This window comes from Sus scrofa, chromosome 3, assembly GCF_054392235.1.
Source record: "Sus scrofa isolate SSC_HxYL_T2T_F1_AM1 chromosome 3, Sscrofa_HxYL_maternal_Yorkshire_Landrace_v2.0, whole genome shotgun sequence".
NCBI lineage: Eukaryota > Metazoa > Chordata > Mammalia > Artiodactyla > Suidae > Sus > Sus scrofa.
Genome location: NC_139385.1, coordinates 112,591,734 through 112,614,046, shown reverse-complemented (window position 1 = coordinate 112,614,046; position 22,313 = coordinate 112,591,734). Strand labels below are relative to the sequence as shown.

Genomic DNA, 22,313 nt, shown 5'->3' with positions numbered 1-22,313 from the left:
CATAGGCTGGAAGATGCAGCTCTGATTTGGGAACTTCCATATAACACAAGTGCGGCCCTAAAAAGCAAAAATAAATAAATAAATAATAAAGGCATATGTTTAAGGACATTGCACTAGAGTCTATGTGTGGTTCATAATCAGGTTTCTAAAACATGGTCTAGAAGGGAGAGGTAAACTTAGGGATCTCTTGAAATTAGTACTGGGCCTTGGTTTCTAGGTTTTGCAGGCACTGTATGTAAAAGGGGTTTCAATCTTACTGCCTTACTTCCTTTTCTTCAGTCTCTCCATTATCCCCCAAACAGTGAGAACATATGGTTTATTTGACCTGTGTAAACTGGGACTTGAGGAAGCATCTTACCAGGCTTTAGACAAAGCAACCTAAAGGAGAGGAGTGGCCTGATGGGGACCTCCAATGACAGGCAGGGTCATACATGCTAGAGCAAGTGATGGTTCACAGGAGCCTGGAGCCAGGGGACAATCAAGAGAGACTTGAAGAGCACACAGGCATTTCTCAGGGAGTCCAGAATGCCTGGCATGACTTATCCAGTCAAATGGAATAAGGATCTCAGATACTGTAATTTGAGGAATGAAGATACATGAGAGAGATGGACCATCCTGGTTACATTTAAAAAACAGATAGTTTATAGTTTTCACCTTCACTTTTTAATACAAGATATCCTTTATTCTTTTGCTATGTTCTTCTAAACCTTTATGGAGCAACAGATGTGAATTATAATTCTTAATGACTTCTTTCCCATCTCTTTTTAATGAGATGGCATCCTATATGTTTTGCTCCCTTTTCTGTCTAGTCTGCTCCCACTCATGTACATTCCCACCAACCCTAAATCCTTCACACAGGCTTCTGAATTCTCTAGCACCTTTGAAGCAGATGCTGCTGCTCCTTCCTTCTCACCTCTGCCCCCATCTCGTGGACAGTTACTGCGCCTTCCCTCCCTTTCCCTCGAACTTTACTGCTGGCCTTAAACGAAACGAAAAATTATTTAAAAATTTCCATGTGCGATCTACATTCTCTAATTCTCAATTTTTGAAGATTCTTCAGGAAGTCCCCACAGTCTCTGCTCACACTGAGACTTTAGCCAGTATATCAGGACCTGCTGCTGTGCTCAGGTGTACCTGCTACATCTCTGGGCCATGGCCTTTTCCATCCTCTGCTTGTCAGTGTGTCCACTTTGCTCAGGGCTTTACTGTTAGCATTTTATCTCTAGGCTTAGAAAAATGAGAAATCAGTTCATCTTTTACAAAATGACTGGAGAACCCCAGCCTAAAGCACTCCATTTCTTTTCTTATGGGTACAAACCTTCTTTGTCATGGTTTTTCACCTTTCATTTCCCTGGTTTTCCTTTTGTTGCTTCTGATCTGTTTTTTTTTTTTTTCTTTGTTGAATCTCTAGCTCCTAGAGCAGTGCCTAGTATACGGGTGCTCAAGAAATTCTTGTAGAATGAATGAGTGAAGGAAGGAACTTGAACCAGAACTTCGTCCCTCTTCTAAATTCTCAAGAAAGGAGGTGGGCCTAACTCTGGATGAAACTTCAGAGTAGGTCAGAGTTCTCTGGTATCCTCCTTTCTAAATTTTATTCTGCAGCCTCCAACCCTTGAGAATTCCATGCTGTCTCTAAAGTGTTGATAATATTGTCCTTTAAAGCCTTCCTCTTTCATGAGAGCAGTGAAGCATTACAGAGCAGTCACCCTGTCAGGCATGGTGTGTTGCTTTATAGGGACTCTGTGACCCAATGCCTACAATAGACTTAGGAGTTAATTGATACCATTTCCATTGGCTAAATGAGGAAGCTGAGGTACAGAAATACTAGAACCTTGGACAATGTTCCACATCTGGGAAGCTTGTTAGGATCTGGGATTTTGAATATTGGTAGAACAAAAGCCAGAACTCATGTCCTTCACAGTTATGCCGTCTCTCCACACCTCAGGTTCCAGAACGCTCTGTCCACCTATTCCCCTTAGTGTTTGCATAAATCTGATAGGTTTTTTTTTTTTTAATGCTATAAGGAAACACTCATGAAATAATTTATGGTTTTGTTTTTAATATTTAGGGTGCAATATTGGCATCCTAAACATGTGTTCTGTGACTATGACCTAATGATAGTTGATGATTTTATAGTGTACACTTAGAAAATATTTATAAACACAGTAATAATTCTAGCAGTCTCTAAAACTCATTTTTTTATTGGTTAGTCATCTCTTCTGCCCTTGCCAAACCCCCTCACCCGTGCATTTATCACACCCCTCCTAAGAGTGAGGCACTGTACTAGATACTGGGATGATAGAGATTCTTAAACTCTTACGTACAGATTCCTCCCTCGGTTAAATCTCCCTGGTGTCTTGCCATTTTCTTAGGGTAAATGGCCAACACCTAAGCCTGACTTGTAGGACCCTGCAGGATCTGGCCTCTGTCCCCCTCCCATCACTGTCATCTCATTCTCATTCTCTCATCCCTACCTACCCCTTGCCCCCCAGTGAATGAACTCTCCTGAACTTCTTTCGGTCAGCTTACCCTCTCCAGGTTTAACATGTGTCATCTCTCTGCCTGGAACACTATTCTCCACATTATCTAAACTTGTTTTTTTTTGTTTGCAGCTGAGATAGCGCTCTCTGAAGGAAGTTTTTCTAACCCCCAGAATCTGGCTTAGCCCTTCTCACAGCTTTCTGCATACCCTGGGCTTTCCTGATTATAGACAGGTGAGGTCCTCACCGTTTTATGCCCTCAGCTAGCACAGCGCCATCCTGGGTAGAGACATAGTAGTGTGGTGGTGAGAGGCATGCAAGGGGATTGGGTGTCTGGGTAAGTGCAAAGATTTTGACTTTTAGAATATTACTTGCTTTTTTTTTTTTTTTCCCCCCCCCATGCTGGTGGCATATGGGAGTTCCTGCGCCAGGGACTGAACCCATACTGCAGCAGCAACAATGCTGGATCCTTAACCTACTGAGCCACAAGAGAACTTCTGCTTTGCTTTTTTTTCTTTTTTTTTTTAACCAGACCAAAGCATCACATTTCCTTCCAAATAACTATTAGTAGTATCTTCATTTATCTTGCTGTAGTTTTGCTGTCTTTTCTGGAAGGCTCCCAGTTCAGCCTTTAGTCCTCTTCCTTCTTCGAGCTCAAAGTATGCTAAAATCTTCTAGAAAGCCAAAAAAGAATTGGTGACATGACACCCCTTATTTTGGCCAAAGTGCTGTGTTACACATCTTGGGAGTTTCTTGCCAACTTCAAAATCCCTTTGCCTAATGTTGTGTGTTCTCTAAAAGATACAAGGAGCTGCCCTGGAATCACTTAGATTAATCACAGGGCATCTGCCGCTGAAGTTGTCATATGTGCCTGAATGGAGGTTCCAGCTGTTCCAGAAGCCACCAGCTGACCACTGTCTTGGCAGTGATTATTAGAGGGGTGGGAAGTCTAAATTCCAGACAAAGGGTAGGGGTCCTTGGGGTCGTGATTAACTCCTCCCAGCATTGCTTCTCTGGTGGGAGCAGATAAAGGGAACCATGTGTTTTTTTTTCCCCCCATCTTTCAACTGACCCAGAAGTATTTGATTCAATGTTATGAAAAATGCAACAATAGCAAATCGTTCCTTTGAAGCACTATCTACATGCTTAATTCTTAGGCATTGTAAGAATGCTGTCTATGTATGTCTTGGAAGGTATGAAATTAACTTTGTCAGAAGTTTTATTTAATTACAAAACTAAATTTCACATATGCTCAGCTTTTGAAGTTTGATGTTTACGTTAACTTTGTTCTTTCTTGGTTTTTTATTTTTTTATTTCTCAGTCTGTCACTTCTCATGACTCAGCTGTTGGAATGCTGGGCAGAGTGATAAATCCAAATGGTGTGCAGGGGATATTATTGTGGTAACGAGAAGAGGAAATACTATCTTGTGACTGTCAAATGTCATCTGCTTCACATTCGATCTAGTTCATACTTACATTAGGACTAAGGCAGAAACAGGAAAAAAAGTGCCAAAAAAGAGCACAATCTTTCTCACTGACTTCTTTCTAGGATGATCCCTAGGACTCCAGCGTTGATTTCTGCCTGACTTTTCCTTACAACCTCCACCAAATCAGGAGGGGGTTGTGGGGGAGGTGCATCTCTTCTCTTGGCTGTGGTTATTAGCTCTGCTCCCAGTGCTCCCCTTCTTGGAGTGGCCTCATCACAACTCCCTCTCCTGCTCCCTGCCTGCTGGAACCACCAGTTCCTACAGTTACCATGGTCACACTGAGCCTAAAGGTCATGGCTGCTCTGCCCAATAGTGAAGCCAAGAGAAAAAAAAGCAGAGCTTAGTGCTGAAAATAGAGATAGTCATGGTTACAGTATTTGGATCCTCCAGATCCAGTAATGTGTGAAGTCAGCCCTACCTTTTGGCCTATTATGCTTAAACTAGCTTTAATGGTATTTTGACATGCTTCAAATCTTGGCTTATAATGGCCCAATACATTGCTCCAATGCTGTGATAATAAAAATCCCGTTTTCTTTCCTAGAAGCTCATGTGTGCTGATTTCTAGATGGTCCTTCCTGGGCCCATGGCAGTTGTGTCAGCTAATGAATGTCTTTTTTTGCAGCTCTAAATTCTGGTTTTGTTTATTTTATTTTTTATCGGCTGCCGTATTGGACAGATTCTGTGTGGCATCAATAGAAGACCACTAGAAACTCAAGACTGATATCCTGCCAGCTTCAGTGCCCCAGCAAAAAGAAAGCATTTTTTCTTTCATTTCTTTCTTCCTTCCATTTCTTTTTTTCTTTTCTTTTCTTTCTTTCTTTCTTCACACCTGCAGCATATGAAGGTTCCCAGGCTAGGGGTCTAATCGGAGCTATTGCTGCTGGTCTGTGCCAGAGCCACAGCAAAGCCAGATCTGAGCTGCGTCTGTGACATACACCACAGCTCAAGGCAATGCTGAATTCTTAACCCACTGAGCAAAGCCAGGGATCGCACCTGAAACCTCATGGTTCCTAGTTGGATTTGTTTCCACTGTGCCAGGATGGGAACTCCATCTTTCTTTCTTTTTTTCTTTTTAGGCCACAGCCAGAGCATTTGGAGGTTCCCAGGCTAGGGGTTGAATTTGAGATGTAGCTGCCAGCCACAGCCACAGCCACCCCAGATCTGAGCCATGTCTGCGACTTACACCATGGCTCACGGCAATGCTGGATCCTTAAGCCACTGAGCGAGACCAGGGATCGGACCCAGATTCTAGTGGACCATGTTCATGACCACTGAGCCACAGCAGGATCTCCAAAAGCATTTTTTCTTATAGAACTACTAGAAAGATCTCAGAGATGATTCTGACTGGCTTGGGTCCAGTCAGAGACTAATTCCTGAAACAATCAAAAGGGAACTTTTGATGGGCCAGGCTTGATCTCATGACCATCCTTGGGCCTGACAGTGGGGTCAGCACCATCAAAACAGGAAAGATATGTCCTAAGGCTGAAGAAAGGGATTATGGGAATATCTATTTGTTTACCACAGGGCTACTCTTTGCCTTAATCTTGGCCTTTAAGCAGGGTCCTGGGTTGTTCATGAAGACTCCCATGTTCTGGGAAGAGTGGGCTGTGACCTTCCACATCTAGAAGCCTTTCTACTACTGCACAGTTTTCTCTCCCCTGGTGTTAATACTATGCCTGTGCCTGTTGACTATTTTCTATCTTATCCTGATTTCCTTAGGAATCAAAGCCTGAGGCAGAGGCTCCTGTGCTACTTCTTTATTAGGGAGCACAATCCCAGGGAATATGAGGGGAAGGAAAGTGAAAATGAGTCAGGAAAGGGAGGAAAGCCAATACAAAGATGCATCACCACTTGGTGTCTAGAGCAACTGAGAGCTCAGACTTGTGGGATGATCTTCTCAGAGATTGTGTAAATGACTGGTCTGCAAGGTATGTCTAAGGGAGGAAGTTATAATAATTCATCCACTGGCTCCTGTCTGCCCTTGATCAAAAGTTAACCACATGGGTGTTAATTCCTCTGAATACCTGGGATGTGTATATGTGGGCTCTGCGGCACATCCCATCTCAGTATTAGCAGTGAACCCTGGGAAGGAGGCAAGAAGTACATGATAAAATTATGAGGAGAGACATTGTCTGGGCTCCTACGTTATGAAATGGTGCCCTCGGGATGAGGAGGCACAAGGCCAGTCAGAGGATCTTCCAAGGCAATGGCCAGCTCAACTGAAAAGATTTGGACAAAAAGGTTTATGACGCAAACTACAGTTGCTAATTGATACTTATCATTTCCCTCCTCGATCTCTTCTAGAATTCATCTACCTGTGGCCAATATTTCAATAGGTCTGGTGTGCTTACCCAGTAAGGTGACTCAAACCTTTCATCCTTAAGGTTTTCTATGCTTTGCTTATGTCAGGCTGCGGTTGCTACAGTTGTCTGTTCACGGTTAATTACTGACACAAGAAGCATCAAGGGATGTTCCAGGGAATCCTCTGCTTCTAGACTTAATCCTTCCTTCATCCTTTGGTTGTCAGTTACCCCAGCTCCTCATGGTTGTTGAGATCCATCACTCTTACCAATGGATGACTCTTTGTCCAGTAGCATGAGGAAGCTAGTGACCTTTAGTATTATAGTTGATAAATTCATTGGAATTAGTTTGTGTTCAATAAGGGAAAAACCTTATTCCTCACATTTCTCATTTTTTCTCTATCCCCATCTCAAATTAGGAAGTAGGATGAGAAAGTAGGTCACCAGGAGTGATGAGGAAAGGGGCCAGTTCTGCTTTTATTCCTTGGTTCCCAGGATCCTATATTCTATGTATTGGGAACAAAGCATTATTGGTCAAATACAAATGCCACATTTTGGACAAGAAAGCCTCAACTCCATAGGGCTGTCCACAACCTGGCACTTTAGCTGTGAACCTTTAACAGCCTATTGACTGCTTTGTTAAGTTGGCTGCTTTTGGGTGATGAGCAGTTGGTCATATGTTCATGTACCTATTGTTGAGTTCTTGATGAGAAATTGCTCCCTTGGTCCAAGGCAAAGTTGTGGGATGTCGTTATAAAAAAGACACTCTAGAAGTCCTTGGATGATACTGGCCGGGAAGGAAAATCCATATCCAGAGTAGAGACATATTCTGGTTGGAATAAATTGCTATCCACTCTAGGATGAAATGGATGTTATAGAACTAACGTGCCATCCAACAGTTGGACAGTCTTCTCTAGGATGGTGCCATATGAGGGCTCAGCATTATTCTTTCCTGCTGGCTGCTCATGCATGGGACAGCATAGCTAGATGAGTCTTGCTGAGAGGGAGTTCATAGTGAGGAAGCCTTGTGCAGCCTCCATTCCTGCCACCATGATCACTCTGTTCATGGACTCATTGTGCCAGCTTGAGGCAGTGAAGTAGACAGTCTGGCTCATACCCACATGACAAATCATTCCTATCCATTTGGTCTTTGAGAGTCTTCTCCATGGGGAAAGGTCTTTGCAGGGAGTGAGACATAATATTTGCATATTTGGTGCCAAATGTCCTTCATTATATCCCTTTCAAAGACCTCTTTTCCTCAATCTTCTAATCCATTCCTTTGGGCCCCTGATCACCCAGTCAATCCATTGCCCAGGATTCCTTGTATATCTGTATTCGAAGCAATCTCTCCATACAAGGTGAATGATAAAATAGATGGCTCACAGCTCTGCCCACTCGGATTTCATTAACCATCCTTTAGGGTCCTTCCTGAAGAGGCCTGAAATCCTAGGAAACAGGAATGAGGGCAAGGGGGAAGTGAAGCAAGCAAGGTGGAAAATCTAACATGCTGATGCCTTGCTCAAGTGATATTGGACCTCTAAATGACTATTTGTCAAGATGGTCTGTTCGGTGGAGAAAGGAAAAAGACTTTGTTCCCTGGTCAGAGTTTTGCCCCAAGTGTTCATTCTTATACACTTTTGGGTTGCATATATTTGAGTTCCAACTGAGTCCTATAGAGTCTCACTCTTCCATGATACAGGTATGTGATGAGATGCTACTGGGCTGAAATTGGACAGATTTCCCACAGAGTTGGTAGCTTCTGCAGCCACCGAGCTTAGAAAAAACAGCCAAATTCCCTGGGCATAGATGAATATGAGGATATGACATGATGCATAAGATGTGTCTGATTTCATTTTCCTTCCTTATGGAAACCTTCCTTGCAGAGTGATGGTACACTTACCGTATATTCCATACAACCTCCGTAGCTCCCCAAACATCTTTGTGAAGTAGGCAGGTATGCTACTGGGGAACATAAAGGCAAATCTGAGGACATAAAGTTGAATCAGACTTGGTCAGTTGTTTTCTCTCAAGAATTTTGAAGTCAGTTACATCCTCATTTGACAGATGAGAAAATGAAAGGAAGGAAATGGTGATTTTCTTCAAGTTGTTCAACCAGAACATGGCAAAGCTGGACCTATTGACAATATTTTATGACTTCCATTCCAAATAAACTGTGCTGCCTATCCCCGTTACTGGAGTATTAAAACAGAAAGTGACTGACAAGCATGGGTTCATGACTCATTGCACAGGTTCAAGTTTAAACCTTGCCTCACAGTACATGAGATTTGTAAGTTCTTCTGTGATAATAGCATATCAGTAGATTCAGGTTGTTTTTTTTTAATGCTACATTTGCAGTAGGTAGGACTGACAAATTTATTGTTGAAGGGCATCTCTCTATCTAATTGCAAAAATAAAAACATCAATTGTAATACCTTTAGAAAATGCTTACAAATAAAAATTGGAAATAAAGCAAATAACACTGTATCTAATCTTGTTGATTTTAACATGTTGTGACTATCTTTCCATATCTTTTAATAGTTGACTATATCTTCATTTTAATAACTTTATAGTTTCCATTATGTTTATATCATCATGTGTTTAATTATTTATTGTTGGATGTCAATTTTCTCAGTTTGTCCATATTAAAAACTACTTCATTGAATAGCCAGAGAGGTATATCTTTGTGACATTGATAATTTAAAATAAAAACTTCTTCATTATGAAGTTTCTGATACAAAAAGCCTGCACTCTGATGATACATATAGATACTTGTGTGTCCCTTATCTTACTACCTTGCCAACTTTGGGTATGATAATTTTAACATATTCATGTGATAGAAAAATATAAAATAGAAAATCTTTAATGACTACAGGGAAAATATTTTGCTAAAAAGGTAACAGGAATTCTAATCCAAATAAGGATAGAGTTAACATGTTAATCTGACACTTGCATATGTTCCTTGTGGTAAAGTTTTTCAAAAGTGATCCCGATTATTTCCTTCCCCGTGTCTGGCTTTGGCAATGCGATTTGCAGTATCTCCCATCAAAGGCTGGAGTCCACTTCCTCACTCCCTGGATCTGGGGTGGACCTGTTTTTGTTTGGCAAACTGGCCCAAAACACAGAGGGCACGGAGAGATGGCAGAAAGAGGCAGAACTTCCAGATTGGTAGCTGGCAGGTGTAATGAGCTAGGGAAATTACATATGATACTTGGCCTTGAGTGGCTGCATGAGGAGTAGATGTCCTCATCCAACCTCCAGAATCTTAAAAGGTCACGTAGAGGCCTTAGCTGGTGTCAGTTGTGTGTTCTGTCTGCATGGTCTCCACCACACCTTACTTTCCCAAGGGTGCTCCCTTGTCCTTGAAGTGGCTGCTAGTGAGGGAACAGTAGGTAGGACCTCTCTTCCAAGAACAGAGGAGGGCATGAGGAGCCCTCCAGGTCAACCAGCAGTCACATCCTTTGGATGACCACCTCTAACAACTTGTGACTTGCTTTGGCCCATAGACCATAGCAAAAGTGGTTTGCTGTTTCTGAGCCTAGGGCCCTCAGAGGCTTTTTACAGTTTCATTTGCTCTCGTGGAATCACCATGTGAATAAGCCCAGGTTGCCTATTGGATGATGAGAGATATGTGGCCTGGGCACTCCATCACCCCACTAGCCAAACAACTCCCAGAAGCAGGGCTGGGTAGCTGATCTGTAGTGGAAAACAAATATGTGAATGGTCCAGCTGAGATCAGAGTCGCTCAGGTAAACACAGTTGAAACTGCTGACTCTTAGGTTCCTGAGAAAAAGAAAGAATTAGTGCCCTACATTATCACATTTCCAGATAGTTTGTTACCCAACAAAATTAACTGAAAAAAAAAAGTTCATCATATTTTGGTGGAGAAGGTAACATTGCTACTTGATGAAAAATTTTAGTTGAAAAATAGGAAAAATATTGTTTCCAAAACAAAAAGATCAAATCATCTGATTGTTATAAGCACAGTATTATAAAGTTATAAAAGTGAAAATAGGAAGTTGTATGCCCTGGCAGTTATTAAATGTTTATGAATTCATTTCCCCGTAGGTATCCTTGGGAACTGTTTTAGGTAGGCAATTCTGCGAGACTGGTTAAGAGAAAGGATCTCTTGGCTGAGAATAACATTATGCAGGGTTTAGTCCTAATTCTAAAACTAGAAAGCCATGTGAATTGAGAACCGGGTGTTTTTATCTCTGTGGGCCTCATTTTTTACCACTGCAGAATAAAGGGCTTTTAATAACAGCAACAACAATAGCCAAGATTTATTGGCTGCTTATTCAATGTGACAGGCTCTGTTCTGTGGACTTTCATGTATTATCTGATTTCTTACAGTTGTGGCTCAAATATCTCATCTGTAAAAGTTAAAATATTATCTTTTCTGTTGTGAAGATTAAATGAAATGAACCGAAATCATCCCTGGGGTATGAGGGTGCTAATAGTCTGACGCTGATCACTATTTTCTTTATAAGACGATGAAATTAACCATAGTACTTTTCATCTTTATTTACCAAATTGATTGTTAAATACTTATGAGGTAGGTGTTTTTTTTAAAACAGAACTTTGCTTCATTCACTGGGGATCCTTTGGGACTGGACTTCTCAAGCCAATGTCAATAAATGCTAGGTCAGCAGTTTGTCAATAACTCAAAGGTCTAGGCAGCATTTGGCTGAGCTTGGAGAAAAATCAAAAATTTCAAGGAAAACCTGAGAAATTTTGCCATTTGTATGGCTTTAAAGATTGACTATTTCAAGCGACTTTCATATCAACAGATGCCAAGGTGGGGACGGCGTGCATCCATCAGACTGACACTTGGCAGGGATTCTTCCCCCCCCCCCCCCCCCGCTGTACAGCAAGGGGATCAAGTTATCCTTACATGTATACATTTTTCCCCCACCCTTTGTTCTGTTGCAATATGAGTATCTAGACATAGCTCAATGCTACTCAGCAGGATCTCCTTGTAAATCTATTCTAAGTTGTGTCTGATAACCCCAAGCTCCCGATCTCTCCCACTCCCTCCCTCTCCTGTTGGACAGCCACAAGTCTATTCTCCAAGTCCATGATTTTCTTTTCTGAAGAGATGTTCATTTGTGCTGGATATTAGATTCCAGTTATAAGTGATATCATATGGTATTTATCTTTGTCTTTCTGGCTCATTTCACTCAGTATGAGAATCTCTAGTTCCATCCATGTTGCTGCAATTGACATTATGTCATTCTTTTTTATGGCTGAGTAGTATTCCATTGTGTATATATATACCACATCTTCCTAATCCAATCATCTGTCGATGGACATTTGGGTTGTTTCCATGTCTTGGCTGTTGTGAATAGTGCTGCAATGAAATGCGGGTGCATGTGTCTCTTTTAAGTAGAGTTTTGTCCGGATAGATGCCCAAGAGTGGGATTGCAGGGTCATATGGAAGTTCTATGTATAGATTTCTAAGGAATCTCAAAACTGTTCTCAATAGTGGCTGTACCAGTTTACATTCCCACCAGCAGGGCAGGAGGGTTCCCTTTTCTTCACAGCCCCTCCAGCACTTGCCATTTGTGGATTTATTAATGATGGCCATTCTGACTGGTGTGAGGTGGTATCTCATGGTTGTTTTGATTTGCATTTCTCTTATAATCAGTGATGTTGAGCATTTTTTCATGTGTTTGCTGGCCATCTGTATGTCTTCCTTGGAGAACAGTTTATTCAGGTCTTTTGCCCATTTTTCCATTGGTTGATTGGCTTTTTTGTTGTTGAGTTATATAAGTTGCTTATATATTCTAGAGATGAAGCCCTTGTCAGTTGCATCATTTGAAACTATTTTCTCCCATTCTGTAAGTTGTCTTTTTGTTTTCTTTTTGGTTTGCTGTGCAAAAAGCTTGTCAGTTTGATTAGGTCCCATGGGTTTATTTTTGCTCTAATTTCTATTGCTTTGGGAGACTGACCTGAAAAAATATTCATGAGGTTGATGTCAGAGAGTGTTTTGCCTATGTTCTCTTCTAGGAGTTTGATGGTGTCCTGTCATATATTTAAGTCTTTCAGCCATTTGGAGTTGATTTTTGTGCATGGTGTGAGGGTGTGTTCTAATTTCATTGCTTTGCATGCAGCTGTTCAGGTTTCCCAGCAATGCTTGCTGAATAGACTTTCCTTTTCCCATTTTATGTTCTTGCCTCCCTTGTCGAAGATTAATTGACCATAGGTGTCAGGGTATATTTCTGGGTTCTCTATTCTGTTCCATTGGTCTGTCTGTCTGTTTTGATATCAGTACCACACTGTTTTGATGACTGTGGCTTTATAATAATTTTTTGTAATAATTTGTAGTAATTTCTTGTAATAATTGTAATAATTGCGGCTTTGTAATAATTTTTTGAAGTCTGGGAAAGTTATGCCTCCTGCTTGGTTTTTGTTTCTCAGGATTGCTTTGGCAATTCTGGGTCTTTTGTGGTTCCATATAAATTTTTGGATTGTTTGTTCTAGTTCTGTGAAAATTCCATGGGTTATTTGATAGGGATTGCATTGAATCTGTAGATTGCTTTGGGTAGTATGGCCATTTTTACAATATTGATTTTTCCAATCCACGAACATGCAATATCTTTCCATTTCTTTACATCTTCTTTAACTTCTTAGATTAAAGTTTTATAGTTCTCAGCATATAGGTCCTTTACCTCCTTGGTCAGGTGTATTCTGAGGTATTTGATTTTTTTGAGGTGCAATTTTAAAAGGTATTGTATTTTCGTATTCCTTTTCTAATCTTTCATTGTTGTTATATAGAAATGCGACTGATTTCTGAATGTTAATCTTGTATCCTGCTACTTTGCTGAATTTATTAATCAGTTCAAGGAGTTTTTGGGTTGAGTCCTTAGGGTTTTCTATGTATAGTATCATGTCATCTGCATGCAGTGACAGTTTTATCTCTTCTCTTCCTATTTGGATGCCTTTTATTTCTTTTGTTTGTCTAATCTCTGTGGCTAGGACTTCCAAAACTATGTTGAATAGCAGTGGTGAGAGTGGGCATCCCTGTCTTGTTCCAGATTTGAGGGAGAAGGCTTTTATTTTTTCTCCATTGTGTATTATATTTGCTGTGGTTTTGTCATAAATGTCTTTGTTTATGTTCAGGAATGTTCCCTCTATACCCACTTTGGCGAGGGTCTTGATCATGAATGGATGTTGGACTTTGTCAAAAGCTTTTTCTGCATCTATTGAGATGATCATATGGTTTTTGACCTTTTTTTTGTTAATGTTGTGTATGATGTTGATTGATTTGCATATGTTGAACCATCCTTGTGAACCTGGGATGAACCCTATCTGGTCATGGTGTATGATCTTTTTGATATGTCATGGGATTCGGTCGGCTAAAATTTTGTTGAGAATTTTTGTGTCTATATTCATCAGATATTGGCCAATAGTTTTCTTTTTTGGTGGTATCTTTGTCTGGTTTTGGAATTAGGGTGATGGTGGCATCACACAATGTCTTTGGGGGTGTTCCTCTTCTTCAACCTTTTGAAAAAATTTGAGGAGGGGCACCAGATCCTCTTTATATGTTTGATAGAATTTGCCTGTGAAGCCATCTGGTCCTGGACTTTTATTTGTAGGGAGTGTTTTTATGACATCTTCAATTTCATTTCTAGTGATGGGTCTGTTCAGTTGGTCTGTTTCTTCTTGACTCAGTTTTGGCAGGCTATAAGATTCTAGAAAACTGTCCATTTCTTCCAGATCATCACATTTGTTGGCATATAGTTGTTCATAGTATTCTCTTATGGTATTTTGTCTTTCTGCAGTATCCGTTGTGATTTCTCCTTTTTCATTTGTAATTTTGTTTATTTGAATTCTTTCTCTCCTCTTTTTAGTGAGTCTGGCCAGGGGTTTGTCAATTTTTTTTTTTTTACCTTTTCAAAGAACCAACTCTTAGTTTTATTAATTTTCTCTATTGTTTTTTGAATCTCTATTTTATTGATTTCTTCTTTAATCTTTACAATTTCCTTACTTCTGCTGACGTTACGTCTTTTTTGTTCTTCTTTTCTGATTCATTTAGATGGAGGGTTAAGTTGTCAATTTGGGATCCTTCTTTTTTGAGAAAGGCCTGTATCGCTATGAATTTCCCTCGGAGCACTGCTTTCGCAGCATCCCATAGATTTTGAGAAGTTGTGTCTTCATTATCATTTGTCTCAAGGTATTTTTTAATTTCCTTCTTGATTTCCTCATTGACCCATTGATTTTTTAGTAGCATGTTGTTTAGTCTCCATGTAGTAGGTTTTTTCTCATTTCTTTTCCCATGGTTGATTTCTAGTTTCATGACATTGTGGTCAGAGAAGAAACTTGAAATAATTTCTATGCTCCTAAATTTGTTGAGGTTAGCTTTGTGTCCCAATATGTGGTCGATTCTTGAGAATGTTCCATGTGCACTTGAGAAGAATGTGTATTCTGATTTTTTTGGATGTAGTGTCCTGAAGATATGAATTAAGTCTAACTTTTCTATTGTTTCCTTTAGGATCTCTGTTGCTTTATTGGTTTTCTGTCTATAGGATCTGTCCATTGGTGTGAGTGGGGTATTAAAGTCTCCTACTATGATTGTATTCCTATCAATTTCTCCCTTTATGTCTGTTAGCATTTGTTGTATGTATCTGGGTGCTCCTATATTTGGGGCATATATGTTGATGATGGTAACATCCTCTCCTTGGATGGATCCCTTAATCATTAAGTAGTGTCCTTCTTTGTCTTTCTTTATGTCTTTTGTTTTAAAGTTTATTTTGTCTGATATGAGTGTTGCAACTCCTGCTTTCCTGTCATGTCTATTGGTGTGAAATATTTTTCCTCACCCTTTCACTTTCAATCTATATGTATCCTTTGTCCTAAGGTGAGTTTCTTGTAGGCAGCAGATTGAAGGTTTTTGCCTTTTTATCCACTCAGCCACTCTGTGACTTTTGATTAGAGCATTCAGTCCATTGACATTTAAGGTGATAATTGATAGATGATTATTTATTGCCATTTTGAACCTCATGTTCCACTTGATTCTATGGTTCTCTATTCTTCCTTTCTTTTTTTTTGTTGGATGGCCTCCAATTATTTTCTGCTTGAGTGTATTTCTTTCCATTTTTTGCGAATGCAATATTTAGTTTTGGCTTGTGGTTGCCATGTTTTTTAAGTATGCTAACCCCTTCCTATAATTGTGTGTTTTAGTCTGATGGTCCTGTAGGTTCGAACACTTCATTACTATATTAAAATTAAGAGAAACAAACAAACCAAAAAAGGGTCTATTTATTTCCTAAAATCCCTTGCCCACACTTTATGATTTTGATGACTCTTTTTTTTTCTTTTTAATTTTATTTTGTTGGAAAAATATTCATGATTAAATCTGTATGCTGGGTTATTTGAGTGACTGCTCTCTGATTGTGTTTTCCTCAATCCTAGTTCTTCCTCTTCTTTTTTTTTTTCTTGTTCCTCCCTTTCTTTCCTTCCTTTCTTTTTGGTTTAGAGAAGCCCTTTTAATATTTCTTTTAGCCTGGGTTTTGTATCGTGGTATTCTTTTAGCTTTTGTTTGCTGGAAAAAATTTTTATTTCCCCTTCTATTTTAAATGATATTCTTTATGGGTTGAGTATTCTAGGTTGCATATTTTTTTCTTTTAGCACTTTAAATATCTCTTGCCATTCCCTCCTGGTCTGTAGTGTTTCTGTAGAGAAATCAGCTGATAACCTTATGGGGGTTCCCTTATAGGTAACATTTTGCTTTTCTCTTGCTGCCTTTAGGATCTTCTCTTTATCACTAACTTTCACCATTTTTATTATAATGTGTCTTGGTGTGGGTCTATTTGGGTCCAACTTGTTTGGGGCCCTCTGTGCTTCCTGTATCCTGAACTCAGTATCCTTTAGATTTGGGAAGTTTCCAGTGATAATTTCTTCAAATATTTTTTCCTTCCCCTATCTTTTTCTACTCCTTCTGGAATTACTATTATGCGTAGATTGGCCTGCTTTATTTTATCCCATAGGTCTCTTATATTGCTTTCATGTTTTTTCATTTGGTTTTCTGTCTGCTGACCTGATTGGGTGATTTCCATTATTCTATCTTCCACATCACTGATTCGTTCTTCTGCATTATTCATTCTGGTTTTTACTGCCCTGAGCTCAGTTTGTATCTCTGCAAATGAATTTTCTAGTTTTTCTTGGCTCCTCCTTATATTTTCTAGTTCTTTTCTGAGGGTATCTGCATTACTGTTCATATCTTCTCTTAATTCCTTCAGTATTTTCACTATTTCTCTTTTGAACTCCAGGTCTGTCAGACTGCAGAGATCTGTTTCATTGTTGTCTTCTTTAGGTGAGTTCTCCTGTTGGTTTGACTAGGGGTGGTTTCTCAGCTTCTTCATCTTGCCTGTTGTTTTCTTTTTCCTGGTGGAGTTGTACTCTCTGTAGCTGGGCAGGGCTTGCCTTGGCACTGCTGTGGAATGTTTCCTGAGGGCTGGCATTGTTGGTCAGTCTTCTTTGAGGCAGTGCAGCTTTTCTGGAGGGTGGGTGGGGCTAACAGGGTCTCTCTGAAACAAAGGAGGACTTCCTGAGGGCAGACAGGACTGGGAGTTTTGCACCGTGATGGAAGCACATTTCACTTGGCCGGGCAGAGCTTGCTCTGGTGTTTTTGGGCTGTGGGGGCTCTTGCAGGGGGATGGCAGTGCTGAGTGGCTGTTCTGCAGGAGTGCAGCACCCCCTGAGGGCTTGAGCAGCTAGCTGGGCCGCTGCGAACACAATAGGCTCTTCCCCAGGGTAGCCTGATGTGGAAGGACTGTCTGAAAATGTACGCAGGTCTTTTCATGGCCCAGCCAAGCTTGTTCTCACTTTTCTGGGATGCAGGCCTTTCCTGGGGAGCTGGTTGTGGTTTGTGCTGCTCTGTGGAAGTGTAGCCCCTCCAAAGGGCAAGCAGGCCAGGGCAGGGACAGCCCCTGCAGTGGTAGGCTTCTGGCAGTTGTTGAGGCCAGCCCTCCCAGATGTCAGGCAGCCCCAGGTCTGGCATAAGGGATGTGGGGGGGATGCATTGGGAAGCACAGCTTTCTGATAGTTGGTGGGCTGGTAAGCTGACTGTGGCATGGGGAGTATTCTGTGGGGGCCCACCCCTTCTTCTCTCCCCTCCCCAGCACTGGCACAGACCCAGCTCTTCTCCCAGGTTCCCTCTGATGTGGCTTTCCACTTCCCCACCCTTAGTGTATTACTCCCTCCCTCTGTCCTGTCAAACTTGACAGACCAGTTCCTAGACCTCCCAAGCAGTCTCCACTCTACCCACCCCAGCCCTTTCCCAGGGACTAACCTCTGGAGTCAAGGTCTCGGTGCCCAGCCCCCACCCAAGTGTCTCAATTTTTGGTGACTGTACCAGTAGTTCAGATGATCTGTTCGGTTGTCACTCTGCTTTTCAGAACTCTGACTTACTGCTACATTCTTCTCTGCATCTGGAGATTCCTCCTGTTTGGTTGATCTTTCTGTTTAGTAGGTGACTTTCCAGGGTGTGGGATACCTTTCTCCTCTGCAGTTCCCTTTCGGGAGTGCCCATCGAGTTCAGATTCACCTTCTCTCACTCTCCTCTTTTCTCTTGTTTTACCTTGTAATGTCATGAGATTCTTGCCGTTATTGGAGTTTAGGTTCTTCTGCTAGCAATTGGTTGCTGTTCTGTGTGAGTCATTTAACCTGTAGATGTGTAGTGTGTGTGTGTGTGTGTGTGTGTGTGTGTGTGTGTGGGAGAGGGCAAGCATGTCCCCCTACTCTTCTGCCATCTTGCCTCCTCCCTGGCTGGGATTCTTGAACCTGCATGAAGCACAAATGATAAGGGAAAATTTTGATTTCTAGAAGCTATTAGATTTAGTGTCTGTTGGTAAAGGAACACTGCTATCTAGAGAGGGATAAGGCAAACTGCAGAGTGGGAGATAGTATTTGCACTACCTACAAACACAAATATTCTTATCCCATGTGGCAATAAGAAAAAAGTGTGTGAATAGAAAAATGGGCAAAATACTTGAATAGGTACTTGCAAATATCCAACAATGCTAATATCATAAGAAAAAGTGCGTGAAATCATCAGTCAAGGGGGAATTACATTAAATCACAATAACTGGGATGGCTAAAATGTAAAAGATAATACCAAATCTTTGCAAAGATGTAGAGTAACTCTAGTTCTCAAACACTGTTAATGGGAGTATAAATTGGTACCACAGCTTTGGAAAACTGTCATCTCTACTGAAAGCAAAAGCTTGTACATCCTCCCAACCAGTTATTTTACTCTTGGTTATATGTTCAACAGGAAACGTGTACATCATGTTTACCTGTACATGTACAAGGATGTTTTTAAAATGCTACTTGTAATAGAACAAATCTGGAAATAAGCACATGTCTGTCAACAGTAGTAAATGTGGTATATTCATAAACTGTAATACTTTATTTTTCATGTCCACACCTGTGGTGTATGGAAGTTCCCGGGCTAGGGGGTCGAATCAGAGCTGCAGCTACAGGTCTACACCACAGCAACATGGGATCCAAGCCGCATCTGCAACCTATGCTGCAGCTGCAGCAATGCCAGATCCTTAACCCCCTGAGCGAGGCCAGGGAGCAAACCCTCATCTTCATGGACACTGTGGGTTCTTAACCCACTGAGCTGTAGTAGGAACTCCTGTAATGCTTTGCAATAACATGGATGAATCTTATAGAAACGTTTAGTAGATAAAGATGGGCACAAAAGAGTATATGTGCCATGACTCCAGATACAAAGCTGAAAAGCAGGCAAACCAACCCATAGTGTTGGGGCTGGTTATTTGGTGGATGATGACTAGGAGGAGCAAATGTTTACCTTAGGGATTTTAATGACCGAGATAAGGGCATTTAGGGGCTTCTGAGATGCTGGACATGTTCTATTTCTTGATCTGAATGAAATGATACAGGTGCTCACTGAATATTTGTTGAGCTGTTTATGACTTGTGTGCTTATCTGTATGCTTATTAGACTTCAGTGGGTAAGTTCATCTTTTTAAGTCAGTGGACTTATGGGAGCTGTTAGTGTCCCACAGAATAGCCATGGGGTTGTAGAAAGCAATGGCACTCAGATGTGGCACGAGCAGAGTGTGCCCTTTCATGGGAGGGACCCGATTTTTGGTACTCGGTACTAGCTCTTTTTTTGGGAGGGGGGATGTCTCTTTTGGTGTTTCCATAGCATATGGAATTTCCAGGCCGGGGATCAGATCTGAGGCACAGTTGTGACCTAAGCCGTAGCTGCCAGGATCCTTCTCCCACTGTGCTAGGTTAGGGATTGAATTTGTGTCCCTAGTGCTCCCAAGATACTGCCAAAAGGCCTCACAGCAGGAACTCCAGTACCAGCTCTTGAGTGGCCCCGGGATCCAGTAACTCAGAAAGGACCAGGCCCAGGCACTTTAGTTCTGGTTGATGATGATGCATATAAGCAAAGATCACAAAGTCTGGGGGTGCCTGGTAGAATGTAGGTGAATCCTGTGGATTCAGAGAACAACAATAAGGTCAGAGGAGAATTAGTAAAAGCTGAAGGGAGCAGGAGAGTTAGGACTGACATCCAAATACCCAGAGCAAATAGAAGGTTACAGATAGGAAGGCAGATTTACAAGGTACTTTAGCTTGCCTGCTGATCCAAGGGCAACAACTGTTTACTCTGGTGATGGGAAGTTTTCTTCTTGGTGAGGACAAGGCTGTTTTTTGCTCCTCAAAGTAAGGCAAGACTTGCTAGGTTCCTGGTGGTTGAAGCACAGAACAAGAGTGAGAATCTCCTGGTGGGGGAGAATTCAGTTCTAATGGTTTTGATGATTCAGGGAGGAAGGGTAGTTACTTCCATCAGTGGCAAGGGAAAACTCACTGCTGTGTGGGCGCTGTGCAAAATAATTAGGACCAAAACCCATTTAATTGGAAGATTTCCTACCTTAGCTGCTCTGGCTTCTAGCAGAAGAACAAACAACAGTTGGTCCTCAAATGCTAATCGTGATACGGCGTGACTCCATCCCGCTAAGCATGAACCAAGCGTGTGTTGGGAAATGCAAGTGAAATACTAATGCTTGCATAATACCTCATCTTATACAGCACTTTATCCTTTCAGAGCACTTTTCCAAATGTGATCCCATCTGCAACTCCAAACATCCCTCGAAGGGAGGGAGGGCCAGCCTGTATTCCTATCCATTTAAACAGATGACTTAGCTGGGTCCCAAAGAGGAAGGCGTGACCGACCAAAGGGCTTAGAACTCCAGAGCGCTGGCATTACTTCCCTCCTGAGATGCTTTCTTGGCTAAACTGTGATGCATGGTGCTGGAACGCTCACTAAAGGCAACATGGGACATGGAGCAAAGATTTCTTTTTAGATTTAGGAGGTTGCACATGTTGCTAATGCTGATACAGGATTTAGAAATGGAAGCCTGAGAGGTGAGGTCTTTTTTTTTTTTAATTTTAAAGGTCTTATTTCTAGGAACGAGCAACACCTGGGTTTCCTAGAGTCCAAAGACTGGCTTATTTTTCCATTGATAAGACCTAAGAGCCCTTTGCTGGAAACTCATCATGCAGGATCATACTTCTCTGACTTCCAAGAGCATAAGAATCACCTGGGTGGTGGTGGTAGAAAAATACACATTATGATTCACGAGTTCTGGCTGCACACACGGGAATAAGGACACAACATGCTCTGTGGTCACTGGAGATAGAGGGCTGTGGAGCCTTAGGAAGTAAGACTTACAGAAATTGGCATCTTTACTAAGAAAGAAGCTCAGATTCCCCTATGAAGCCACATTAGGCATCTTTCTGTGTTTTGAATCTGCTGGGGGAAAATGTTTAGCAATTTCAATTTTACTTTATTTGCCCTTGTTTTACAGGAAACAATTTATAAGTCAGTTGGTTAATTCACTCACTCATGGATGCCTACTATGTGGTAGCCACAATTCCGTACCCTGGGAAGAGAGTAGAAAACAAAAGATGTCCCTGCCCTCAGTTTTAGCGGAGGTGGAGAGAAGGGGCAGGTTGATAAAAAGTGGATTGTGGTGTGTGGGGTGGTTGTAAGAGTTATAGAAAAAGTGGTTTTTTTTTGTTTTTAAAGCAAAGATGGAAAATATGGTAGAGGGTGTGGGGTTGGAACTTTAAGTAGAAAGGCTTCAGTGAGAAAGGGCGTTGGAGCTAAGACAGAGTGAGAGAACAAGCTTGTAGGGGGATCTGGGGAGAACATTCCAGGCAGAAGGAACCACAAACATAGAAACTTTGAGATGGAGTGAGCCCGGCATGTTTACAGAATAGTTAAAAGGGCTGGTATCATTAGAGCTGGGGGCAGGGGACAGGTGGGATGAAGATAGAGGGAAAAGGCAGCTTAGATGGAGGCTCAGGGGGCACTGCATGGGCTTTGGCTTTTCTCTGAGTAATGTGTGATGTTGTTGGATTGTTTTGAGCAAAGGAGTGAGTGACAGGATCTGACTTGTGCTTTAAGAAAGCCATCGTGGCACCTGTGCTAAAATCTGTAGAGGATAAAGGTGGAAGCCATGAGACCAGGTAGGGAGGTATTAGTCACTCAAGTGATAGCTGAGGGTGGCCTGGGTCCTGGTGGTTGCTGGTGGTGAGAGGTAGTCAGATATATTTAGACAGATATGCCTTTCTTGTGTTTCCCTGGGTCAGTGGGGAACTGGGATTTGTTCATCTGGGTACTTGACTCATAAAGCTCCTGGCAGCTGGTTGACAATTATAAGGGTGGTTTTTGGTTTTGGCTTTGGAAAGTATACCACTTCATCTCATCTCTGCTGCTGGAGGATGGCTTCTGTTATTAAAAAAAAAAAAATAGGGAATTTTGGAAGCAATGGTATTCGAGGTTAACCTTTTCCCATACAGACTTCAGAACAATTTTGCAGCTTGTATTCCATTTTTTTAATATCACAGATGGGTATCTTTTCATTAAAAAATTGGGTGTGGCAGCAATTGTCAATGTTATTTTTCTTATTACAACTCTAACTTGAGTATTAAAGATAAAAATTCTCTGGAGAATTCACTATTCTGGGGATGGCAAATAATGTAGCAAATTGTGTCCCTCTACCA

At 41.4% G+C, this 22,313-nt stretch overlaps 1 long non-coding RNA gene across 9 annotated transcripts in view; it reads left to right on the top strand.

The window, feature by feature from the left end:
* The window catches only part of LOC106507388 (uncharacterized), a 242,555-nt gene that overhangs the window by 66,891 nt on the left and 153,351 nt on the right, over positions 1–22,313 (top strand). The window contains exon 3 of one of the 9 annotated variants that reach the window (XR_014842144.1): positions 4,590–8,943. The exons of 6 other annotated variants lie outside the window; for them this stretch is intronic. This is a non-coding gene — a long non-coding RNA (uncharacterized LOC106507388). Of the gene's footprint in view, positions 1–4,589; positions 8,944–22,313 lie in introns of those variants that run through there. 2 more of the 9 variants (XR_014842145.1, XR_001303325.3) reach the window with 2 other exon arrangements.